Source organism: Lates calcarifer, unplaced genomic scaffold (genome assembly GCF_001640805.2).
Source record: "Lates calcarifer isolate ASB-BC8 unplaced genomic scaffold, TLL_Latcal_v3 _unitig_5474_quiver_733, whole genome shotgun sequence".
NCBI lineage: Eukaryota > Metazoa > Chordata > Actinopteri > Centropomidae > Lates > Lates calcarifer.
The window spans coordinates 132501-144615 of NW_026117551.1; the positions used below are offsets into that span (position 1 = coordinate 132501).

Below are 12115 nucleotides of genomic sequence, written 5' to 3' on the forward strand. Positions count from 1 at the left end.
CTAAAGACTATCCTCGTGAAGTATGTGTTCAAATGACACAAGTTGATAAAGAATTCTCAGAAGCAAAAACATTTATTAAACACACTGTTAGATCGCCAGTTTTACCCCGGTACAGGAGGTCTGGACCAGCTCTCCGTTTAAAGGGTCCAAGCTCACAGCTGTAGTGTTTTCACCCAACTTACAGTTTCTGCGGCTTTATAAGCTGGTGATGAGGAGATTCGCCTAGCTACTAACTGTCTACTTCCAGATGCCTAACCTACTACCACTAATGTCACACCCAACCGAGTAGCCCTATGGGTCGGATACGATCACCAGTCACACCTGTTTACGACAGCTCTCCTCCTAAATATCTTTGCACTTGGTATGGTGCTAGGAAATTGTTTAGTGGCTCTGTAAGCCCCAAGGGTCTGTTAATTTGAGAGGCTGAAATAACCTTTAGGAACCTTATGATGCATTACACACTCTGACCTAGTATTTCACCTTTCTGGGAAGAACAGAACAACTGTCCACGACTTATCCTTAGATACAGTTTATGAATTTTATTGAATATAGTTCTGGCAAGGGCAAAGCATACAGCACAATCATATAAAAAGTAAAAATAATATAATTAATTTCCCAATTAGTATAGTTCTGAAATGAGTAACTCACTGATTCCCATAATGAATGCTGAAGCTGGTCACTAAGATGGGTATTTTGGTGAGAGAGCTGGAGGGGTTGGCAGCTTGGCCTTAGCCGACCTTTCCTCTTTTCAGGCCGGTCCTGAGAGGGGTGAGTCTCCTGACTCCGTACAAAGTCCCGGAGGACCTCGCCCGATTCACAGTTCCTTTTTCTGGGCCTGGCAAACTTGTTAAATCTTCAGAGAACAATTCCTTCACTGCAATGGGGAAATTAATAATCCTTTGTGAAACTCCTCTTGCCTTGAGTCTTCTTGACAGTGAATAATCTCCCAGGTTCCTTCATTCTAATTGAAGAAAAGAAGCCCTCTTGATGATGGCCGAGATACCCTCATACCATTCTTACAGTGCTTTACCAACTTCCCTTTTTGCTAAGACCAAACAGGCCATCTGGTACTTTCCAGTCATGCCACAATCCTGCCATTGCTTAATCACAGTTTTGTACGATTTTCCATTCATTTCATTCATACACACACAATACATCAATTACAATGCTTCACATTATATTGATTAACGTTTTTAGAGATTTAATCAAAACTGTGCATCTTACTACCATGGGGAGAATCTAGCATTAGATCCTTTCTTTTGGCGTCGGGAGTAGGTAGATCTCAACCTTTCCTGACAACACAAAACATACAATAAAGCAACAACAACAAGAGGAACACTCAAGAGCACTGCACACAAAAATCTATTTCAAAACTTACTTAAGAATATAAACTATGTACAATTGCCCTGAATGGTCTCAAAGTTATTTCTGAAACTTCAGCCTTCTCTGGGCTATGACTCACCTCAAGCTCTCTGGACTAGCCTTTTTCAACGAGCAGTGGCAAAGTCAACACAAGGGCATTTTGCTGAGTCTGCAATTGAAAATGATATTGACCAAACAGATAAAAATGTCATTTATAGAACTGACAATAAATCGTTAGCAATAGCAATTACTAGCTATGAAGTGGTAAAAATCAAATGCTAACATTCAAATGCATTGAGAAAATAGCCAAAAGACAAATGCAGAATCAAAAGTTGGAAATCAAAATGTAAACACTGCTTAAAAATACTAGTGTTGAAATGCAAAAATTTGAATGGCAAAAGTAATTGTTAAAGTTTAAAATGGCTGAAATTAGCAGGGAGAAAGGGTAGATGCAGAAGCTGAAAGTTAAAACCAACAGCTGAAGCATTTGTTTGAATAGCAAAATTGTAGATTAAGCTGAACATTTTTAAAAAGCATAAGGAATTGAAGAAAGTTGAATAAGCAAAAATGTGAAAAGGTAAATAAACCTTTTGATAGTTGAATGGTTTCTGTAGCAGAAAGTATGCAGGAGTAGTTACAACCCAAAAAGAGATGGAAGCAGAAAGGAAAAACAGCTAAATGCAGAATCAAAAGTTGGAAGTTAAATTGTAAAAGAGGTAGAAACAGTTGAAAGGTAAAATCAGCTGCTGAGGGTTTGACTGAAACAGTTAAAATGGAGAGAAAGAGGTATGAAGTGTGTCTGGGTGTGTTTTTCATCACCAACTGAAATTAACTGCCAAGTTACTATTGCTCTAAAACTTGTTTGAAGTGAAAACTGTTGAACTGTGTGTGAATCTACATCTTCTATGTGGTGTGGAGACAGTTTGTAGCAGGATTTTGACAGAAAAGTAAGTCAAGAGTTTGATGAACAGCTCAGACATCAGAGATCAGCTGATCACAATCACCTGTTTGTGTCCAACTGCACTCAGGTTGCCATAGCAATATCAAGGTCTCAGCCTCTACAGAGTCAGATTTTGCTCTGCACACCTCTTGAACTTCTCCTAATAATTCAAAAACCATAACTCCTATCGATAATATCTGGTAACTACCAGCGCCGGGAGACTTTACTGAACACAGACGTGTGTTATTTGTGTAGATAAAGTGAAAAATGACCACAGTATGGCAGTTTAAAAACTGGCCTGGTTTGGATGATGTCTGAGGAGACTCAATATGGAGATGAATGGAGCAGCTGAGGAGCTGAGGGCTCCTCTTGGTGATCAGAGTCTGCTACCTCAAAAACTGTAAATCCTATGGCTTAGGGAGTCACACTGTGTGACAGAGCACAAAATGAACTCAGGTTATGGGGTTCAGCTCCATTCAACCACATATACAAAGCTTGAGGTACAGTATAACACAATGAAAAGGCTTAAGTAATTCATTTCATACTTAAATCACATCAGTGCACCAGAGATAACCTACAGGCTTATGAAAGAAATCAGTGACTTTTTATTTCCCATATGCACTTAACCTTAAAGCTACTAAACTAAATGTTTTCAAATTGACAGGAAACAACTTTTTTTTCTAATTGCTGTGACTTAAATGAAATGAAATAATGACAATGGTGGAAAGACAACAGTCTTCCTTAATGTTAGAGAGAGATTTTGGTTGTGGTAACAGGTGACCAATATATCTGACAAGATGATAGCTCATGTTCTTTTCCTCTCAACAGGAGGTCAAAGCCAGTGCTGACTCAGTCACTGTTGTTGGTGTGACAGAGGAGCAGCCAGGCATGTCCACCCTCTTGACAGAGGAGGGAAAGATGTTGAGGGTGGAACATGGCCTGTGGGAGCCATTCGATGCCAGACTCAGGACTGGAAAAACCTGTGTTAGCCTTACTAGAGAAGGGAGAAAGGTCACAAAAATTAGTGCTGTTGAGGACAAATGAAGGATGCTCCTTGTTTTCATTGTTGGTTGTTGTTGTTTCTTTGTTGTCATTAGTATACAGTGTTTATAAAAAATGATTTAGTTCCTTATTTAGTTATTAGTTAGTTCAGTTTTTATCTGCAAAAGATTACTATCAAATGTATTTCATTCCGAGTCAACAAAATTGTATTGCCATGTGCACAAAGAAGAGAAAAATGAGGTGTGATGTGTGAGCATCATTGGGGATTAGACCCCATTATTATGTCATCATATTTGAAAGGGGATGAGGCTGTGGTATAGGAATATTATATATTGGTATAGGAAACCCCCCAGGGTCTAGACCCTGGTGGTGGTGATGAGATGAAGAAAATACTGAACATCTGAATGTGATGATGAAATTATTATGTGTTGTCATATTTCTAGACTTTTTCTAACATGATTTAAATTCATCATGTTGTGCAGTTGACTGTTTAGTTTACTACATACTCAGATGACTTAACATACAATCATAACTACCAGAATAGCCTTACAATCTGTCATGATAAAAACCCAGTTGGGATGTTAATACATTGTGTTAATGTTGTTTAACTTCAAAAAAATGAATTAATCCCAATATGTACATTTTAACACATTTATTTATTCACTTACAATATTTATCATTATTCAATATTCAAATCATATCACACCAGTATTTAGTATTACTAAGATGCTGCTAAGTGCAATCGCACACTGGGGACGGCTCATTGCAATTTGCATACAGAAAACTACCAGACAAGGGCTGCGTAGTTGGCACGGTGCCGGTGTCAGCTGAAGCGGTCTCAGTTTCCAGCGGTGATTAACACACACGTGTGTTAAGAACTGACAATACACACTCACTTACTTATTCTCAGGTTACCTGAACATTTCTGCAGTTGCTTTTCTCTGGCTGCACTATGATAATTTCTTAACAAATTAGCATAAACTAGAGAGAGAGCCGTCCAGACCACCAGTGGTGCTTCTCTAACACAGACAATGATAGCTGACCAGAACTTCTTGTACAGGCCATAAGTGAGGATGTAGCTAAATGTAGCTTGAACTTAAGTTTCATGCATCTAAACTGGAAAACTGGTTAAAGTTAATATAAACAGAGAAGGGCTGTCAGTAGCCGTCATACCCAGCAGTTGGTATCAGCAGCCAAGCTTGGAAAGTAGGTCTCAATGCAGAAGTGAGAGAAGAGTTTCACAGGTTAATTGTATTTTTAACCACTGTTCTCAGAGGCTGATAACAAACATGCATACAAATTATATCATATCTCAGATATGCCACAAAAATGGCTGCAACAGAATATGGAGTCAAGTAGTCATCTGTAGTGTTTGAACTTGACTTTTGTAAGGCAGGGCTGAACAACGTATGTTACCATCAGTCATCATCTGTGTAGGCATCTCTCTGTCACTCATTCTATGAAGGTGTTACAGGAGGCACAGAGCTCAATCATTCTGTGTGGATTAAAAACTGCAGTGAGGATTATTGAGGGTAAATATCAAATGAATGCAGTGTGACAGGATAGGGCAACAACAAAATGTAACATATTTTATGCTCATAAACAGATGAAAGGTGACACATTTGTGAACCCAGAGCTTTTGACATTAGAACATGGAGTACATGGTGTCTTTTTTGTTGGACAGCATTGATCTCAGTGGTTTCTACACAGAATTGTTCAGCCTTACCACCAAAGGCTTCTCACACAGTGGTTAGACTTGATCTAATGTGCTCAGTAGTCTGTAGTGTAAAAAGCCAACAGCTATGTGATGTGCAAAGAGTAAAGTGTCAGGGCGTAGCAATGTGGACACAGGCGCAGACAGGAGGCAGAGGCAGAGTTACCAAAATCAAGGTCCTTTAATCAAACGAGGTCGGTACACAGGAGGGCAAACAGAGAAAGCAACGGTACAAAAAGGACTAGAGCTGAGGCAAGGTCAAAAAACACAGGCGAGGGTCAAAACCTCTGACACTAAATACACAGGAGCAGGGCAGACAATGAGACACAGGTGAACCACATTAGGGCAGGGTAGGTAATCAACAGGAGGAGGGGGAAGACAAGACACCTGAAACAAGAGGGAGGTAGTGATTACAAAATAAAACAGGAAATAGAACAAACAACAACAGAACTACAAAAGAAAAGCCCTGGCTCAGAACTGACACCCAGACATAAAGTGCCTTTAAAAAGCAGAATATTGCAGCAAGTTTATGATCTTAAAGGAATATTGTGATGAAATGGTATTGTCATTATTTACTGTATGATTCAAAGTAACTCAAAAGAAAACCTGTGTTAAATGTCACTGTGTGAGAGTAGATGTTTGTGTTCACTGCATATAAAGCATGCTTTTGTATAATGCTTATTAAAGTGTGAAAAAGAGAAATAATTTTTAAAAGTGATACAAGGAAGAGTTAAGAAAGAATGGTGTAAAAGTAAAAGATAACTTTTTAAAAAAAAAAAATATAATCAGGTCAGACTAGGACATAATGGTGTATAACAGAGAGAGTGAACACGTCAGATGAGGACAGGGCCAGCTTTGACCTGACCCAGCAAGCGAAACTTGGCAAGAGAAAAGTCCAGGTGCATTCCAGGAGATATTGGCATATGACAAATAAGTTGATAAGTTGATTTTAATGAATGGGACCAAGGATGGACAGTTAGACTAACCAATGTTTTAATGGTGTAAATTTGATAAACCAATAAAATGACCTAAGAGGCGTAGAAAGTCACAGCCAAAACTGTATATAAAGAGTATATACAGAGCCAGTACATTTTTGGAGCATTTCTGGTGTATAATGTATGCACTGTGAACGGTTCCTGGGTTTCTTTGTCGACAAATAAACTCTGCTGCTTTGGACACTGCCATCTCCTGATAATTTTTGGACATCTGAATTAGGCTGAAGAATTCTGATTGTAGCCCAGTGGATTTGGGACTTTAAACCCAAGTCCACATCAAGTCCATGACTCAACAACTCCAGCAAAGCTCCACTGTCATATCATACCAACATGATCAGTTCAGGTGTATGTTATCCAACATTTGAATGTGTTTTTCAAAGTGTAATTCACCTGTGTGACTTCAGGTGAGAGGAGTAACATGGGAACAATCACATCATTAGACAAGGCCCATGTGAAAACCCTGAGCTTCAGTTTCACACACATTTTACCACTGGAGTTGTAAACAGTGTATGACTCATGTCTGTACCCAGAGCTTTAGATTAGATCAAGGCTAAGTGCACAAATGTGAGAAACCTTTAACATACATACCAGCTTACACCCCACACTAATGATTAAGATGACTAAAACCTGGCCTCTCCTCCAGGTTAATTAGTTGACGTGCCTGTGGCACCTGAACTAATTGACCTGTTTTCCCTCTCTATCTGTTTTCTCTATCTATTGATGAAGAGACAGGTGGGCGGTTGGGGGGGTGGGAGGAAAGGAAATGAAATGAAAAAGGAATAAATTCTTATGAGATGCAACATATCTCAGTTGGGTAGAGGTCAACAGTCCAAAAGATCCTTTAAACTGCAGAGCTGTTTTCAGAGACACAGTCATTCTGTCCAGGGTTCATAGTTTGTTCTGTCATGATGCTCTTCAGTCAGTTGTTGGCACAAACCAAAACTGTCAACAGAGCACAGTGTCAGCATGAAGATGGACTGACCTTTGACCTTTCCAGTGGCTGTAGAGCTTCTGCTTTCAGTCATCTGGTCAGTGTCAATGAAAATGGAGGACACAGAGGTGCAGAGACCTTAAAGAGAAAAACAGTGAGAAACTTTATCTCTGACATTTCTTTAGTTGTAAATGCAAACTGCATGCACCAACAGTGTTTCTGTTGTTTTGATCATCAGGAGATTTGGTATGGCAGGAGTAGGAGAATAAAACTGCTACCTTTAACACGTGTTGGAGGATGAGCTTGATGTTGCAGAGAGGAAGCACACAGTGCCATCTCACATAGTTCACTAGCTTGTGGAGCTGTGCAGTGGTCTCTACTGTGAAGTGGAGAATCACAGTGAAGGAAGACCTGAAGGAAGAAGTTCATGTACATGACTTTATTAAACTCCTAACTGTAACATAAAAGTCAAGAGCAACAGTATTACTGTAATATGAACAGATGAATGAACAAACATCAAAAAGTCCTGTTATATGACAAAAACCAACCATACCTTCTGCTCTGTTGTGAAGAAGCCTGAGCACTGAGGAGGAACAGGGTCTCTGTGTGGTCCAGCACTGATGACTCTGCTGTTGATCAACAGTCAGGATGGTGCTGTGATGACTGGTCTGTGGCAGGATGATGTCTTTGCTGTAGTCAGCTGATCCAGTGTCCGAGAGTCACAGAGAAGGTGAGGCAAAGGTTGGCAGGAGTTATCTCATCGTCTGCTTTGAAGAATGACTGGGACTGGCAGGAAGTAGAACATGTCTCTGTGTGGTCCAGCACTGCACTGTAGCAGTACAGCTTTGTACACAGAAAGATGTACGTGTATATATACACTGTAATGCTGTATATATACACACATGTATATGTTTCAGTAGCTGTATAGAACTGCTGTGTTTTTAAGCAGTTGTATGGTTGTACAACTGCTCTGCTTTACAGCAGTTCTATACAGCTACTGAAAGTTTTGGCCTGTGTATTTACCAACCCAGACCCAAAACCCACCCTGATAAATACACAGGCCAAAACACAAGGGAAGCATAACTCACTGACATATAGTTACCTGAAAGATTATATGACCTATAACATTATCCAATACTCTTAACAGTCCTGATTACCAGTTAAACAGTAAAATTAGGTTTCCTAACAGTTACATTAGTTAGTTTTGGACAGTTAAATTAGTTCAACAACAATGTTACCTAAAAACTACAACATGACCCTCACTGTATTTACCTTACCTTACTCATTGGAGGAACCTGAACAGAATACATCACTGTGACAGTATTTTACCAGGTGACATACAAAGACAGTGTTATGGTTGAGGGATAAAAATGATAAGCACTTTGTCAAACATTGTGTTATTCCTCACAAAGAAACCTTGCAGTTTGTTATTTTATAGGAGTCCTCTGGTCCTCCCTCCCTCCCTCACAGCCTCAGTGAGGCTGGAACAGCCTGTGGTCTGGCTGTATAGAGGACCCCCGAATTTAGATCATATTAAACTGCTATGACTGTCTTCTCAAACCAAACTGTTATTAGAACATTTAACTCTCTTTCATCATTATCACTTAGTCTATACTCCACTGTAGTATGCTTTTTAGAACTCACTGTTGTGCTCTACTTTTCTCACAATTTCACACAAAGTTCTCATAAACTACTTTCTCAGATCTCTGCACTGAAAATGTGGATTTTAGATTCAAATCATTTGCATTTTTCTTTACCTTTCAGACTCAGCTGACAGTACACAGTACACAGGGTCGTGATAGCTGTAATAGGTTTTCATCACACCAGAATAGAGACATCTCTGTTGTTGTGAGATGAAGATCAGGTCCAGCAGTGTGTTCTTCTCTGTGGTTGCAGCAGTGATGAGTTGTGCGTATCCTTGCGTAGCCACAAACTCAAGGTCAGTTACATTATGAACATACTGTTTCTCATGAACCTGAATGTTGTCTTTGACATAAACAGCAACTCCACCATCACTTCTGCTGGCCATCTGAGGGAACTTTGTGTAGGACAGGTGTCTGTTGCATTTGAACATGTTGTAACCTTGTAGGTGGAGACTCTCAGCAACAAAGGAGCCCTGTAGGTGAGTTTCTGTGAGACAAAACACATCTGCCAGACACATATCAACATCCTGCTCATTATCAGGCTCATGTTCTGCCTCATGAAGTGCACCATTGTCCAACCTGTCAATTTCCATTAGATGATCCTCATTCATTATCATCATCATCATCATCATCAGGGAGTGTGGGGTCACACAGCTCAGCCTCATCTCTGATACTTATGTCCTCATACTGTGGGTGAATGTGTTTCAGTTTATTCAGGGCCTGTAGCAGTTTAGACCAGGTGACAGTCTGGAACAGCTGATGACCTCTGTAACACAATCGTCTCTTCAGTTTGACTCTCAGGACTTGAGACTCACTTCTCAGTCTGGGTAACGCTTCAACTGTTTCCTGCACCTCAGATGGGACACACACCACATTACCACGTATTGCTCTCTGTCTGCCTTTGGGAAGTGAGATGATCTTAGCAAATGGAAAACACTTGGCGATCAGATGTCTCTCCAAAATGTTGAGGTCACACAGCTCAGGTGGAATATCAACAAGCTCCATGTTGTTGGCTACAGCCAGAGAGGGCATGGCTCCTTTTTAAGATGATCATGACAGGTGTGACAGATCCATTCATCCTTTCTCTCATCAGGAACTTTACACTGTTCATTTCTGCAGCCGTCATCACAAACATGAACATATTTTCCTGTCAGACATTCAGCAGCCACTTCTACAGTGCAGACGTAAGTGGGGTTTGTATGTGATCTGAAAACAGATATGGCCTCTTTGATCAAACCGTGGTCACTTTCTGGGGTTTGTCTGTTTATCCGTCTGTATTTCCTCTTTATTTTCATGGCACATCTCATGCTGTGCAGAATTTTAAATGCAAGATTGTTGTTATATCTGTCTCGCATTATTTGTTTCATGAGTTGTCTGTGTTTTATCCTGAAAGATTGATCATGAGCATAACGCTGAGTGACATAAGATTACTGCTTCTGCCTGAATTCTTCAGTTTCCCTGTATCTTTTGGTGAAGTATTGATTTTCTTATTATTTATTGATTTTCTCTGATGAAAACTGTCATCTTCTCTGAATCTTTCAGTACAGATTTTTTTCTGCTCTTTGTATGTTTTGGTAAAATACTGTTTTTGTTTCTGTCTGAAGTTGGAATTGCTGTGATAGCGGTTGGTGATGTACTGCTGTTTTTCTTGTCTGAATCCTTCATTACAGTATTTGTGTCACAACTGAACTAGGACGTGAACCCAAATGCACAACTCAGACTCAAAAGTACGAAATGAACAAATCTTTAATAGACAAAGTAACAACAGAAAATCACTCACAAGGAGGCAAAAACTATGAAACAAACAAGGCAAGACAAGGGATCAAAAACTTGGTGTGACTGGAACTCGAGGTGCAGGCTGGCTTGTCTCTCTGAATGAACAGGACAAACCAGCACAGGACAAAGGGAGACACAGACTCTAAATAGACACAAGGTAAGGGGGAACAGGTGGAGACAATCAGGGCGGGGCAAGCAATCAGACAGGAGGGAAACACATGAGGGGAAGAGGCAAGTGACCTGAAACGAGAGGAGAGTAAGATTTCAAAATAAAACAGGAAGACACAAGACAACATGAAGACAGGACAACACAGCAGTGAGTTAACATAATTTCTTGGACATGACAATTTGTTGCTTGAATAAGATTTCTTTTTGACTATATGATTCATTAGAAGAATACTTTTCCTTCTCTTTTCTTTTTTGGTTTGCTTTTCTTTTTGGTGCTTTCCTTGAGATCATTAGTCTCCTCTGAAATTTTCTCCTTTCATTTTTACCAAGTTTGACCAGTTTAGAGGAGAGGTCATGTGAGACTTTATCAGACAGATCACTGGCAGCAGGTTTTATCAGTGGAACAGTTGAGAGTGATTCTTTGTGAGGAGCATCATGTGCTGTGACAGAATTAAAGCTGAACTGGCTCAATGGTTGTGGTTCAGTTTCCATACTTTATGCTTCATGTAACATGTCATCAGAGAGGTCAGTGACCACAGTGTTTGTCTTTGGAGCATCAACCACAACAGGACTGGGAGTTGTAGTCTGAGTGTCTGGGATGGCTTCACTCTGATTGGCTGTGTTCTCACTGTGAAACTCCACAGGCTTCAGCTCATAGTTACAGGTGGACTGTGTACCAAAGCTCTTGTGACACATTTTGATGCTGTCAATCATGTCACTGATATGTGTGAATGTCACCATGACAGCTTTACCAGCAAACAGTGACGGCAAACCATCCTCTCCTCTGGGGTGTGGGTCAAAGAAACCGTACCTGCCTGATCTGGTTCTGAACACTGCCATACACAACCCTGTCATCAACAGCAAGGCATACTGCACATCTGACAGCAGACAGCTCAGTCCAGCCTCCAGGTCCAGAAAACTGTCCACAGCTCCAGGTAAAGGATCTCCTAATGTGCCGTACCGGGAAAGTAGTGTTTTTGTCAGCATGAAACACGTGTCTGCGTGCTGGGACTAAATCTGGGAGCTCATCAGTGGTGAGGTGAGCGTGCTGAGGAAACATCTGTCTTACCTGTTTATACAACACGTTACCTTTATCCAAAACACGGTCGAGGTCTGTGCTGGTGATGTTTTCATTCTCATGAAGGAATGCTAGAAAGGTGAGAGAGTTACAGGTACACTGCTGGTTTCTGTATCTGCTGTATTTAAATAGAAGCCTGGCTGCAGGACGCTCTGACACGATGTTCACCAGGCTGATCTCCCACGTTCACACTGTCTGTACGAGGAGGTCCTGCCACACATGAAGCATCTCTCTGACGCTGTGTCTGTACCATGTCAGCATAAGATGGTTTTCTTGAAACATGGTGTTCACCTCTGTGCTTCACCTGGTGCATCTGAACAGACTCTGCTACACACAGAGTTTCACTGTAACGTCCTCTCTTCACAACATCAGCGTACGATACCTGTGGTACACACACTGCATCACGTTGACCTGCCTGGTTTACAGCTTCAGCAGGAGACACCACAGACTCTCTCACCAAGTCTCTGCTCTGAGGACCAGGACCTTCTGCTTGTTCACATGGTGCT

General features: G+C 40.7%; 1 long non-coding RNA gene across 15 annotated transcripts in view; it reads left to right on the forward strand.

Moving 5' to 3' along the window:
• The window catches only part of LOC108874571 (uncharacterized), a 15917-nt gene extending 4414 nt beyond the window's left edge, over positions 1-11503 (forward strand). Inside the window, exons 2-9 of one of the 15 annotated variants that reach the window (XR_007811444.1) lie at positions 1-7098; positions 7183-7373; positions 7517-8852; positions 8946-9066; positions 9184-9771; positions 9981-10057; positions 10258-11195; positions 11278-11503. The exon at positions 1-7098 is cut by the window's left edge and continues 4039 nt beyond it. This is a non-coding gene — a long non-coding RNA (uncharacterized LOC108874571). Of the gene's footprint in view, positions 7099-7182; positions 7374-7516; positions 8884-8945; positions 9772-9980; positions 10058-10257 lie in introns of all 15 variants that reach the window. The other 14 variants (XR_007811445.1, XR_007811448.1, XR_007811453.1 and 11 more) reach the window with 14 other exon arrangements.
• The last annotated feature ends 612 nt before the right edge of the window (positions 11504-12115 follow it).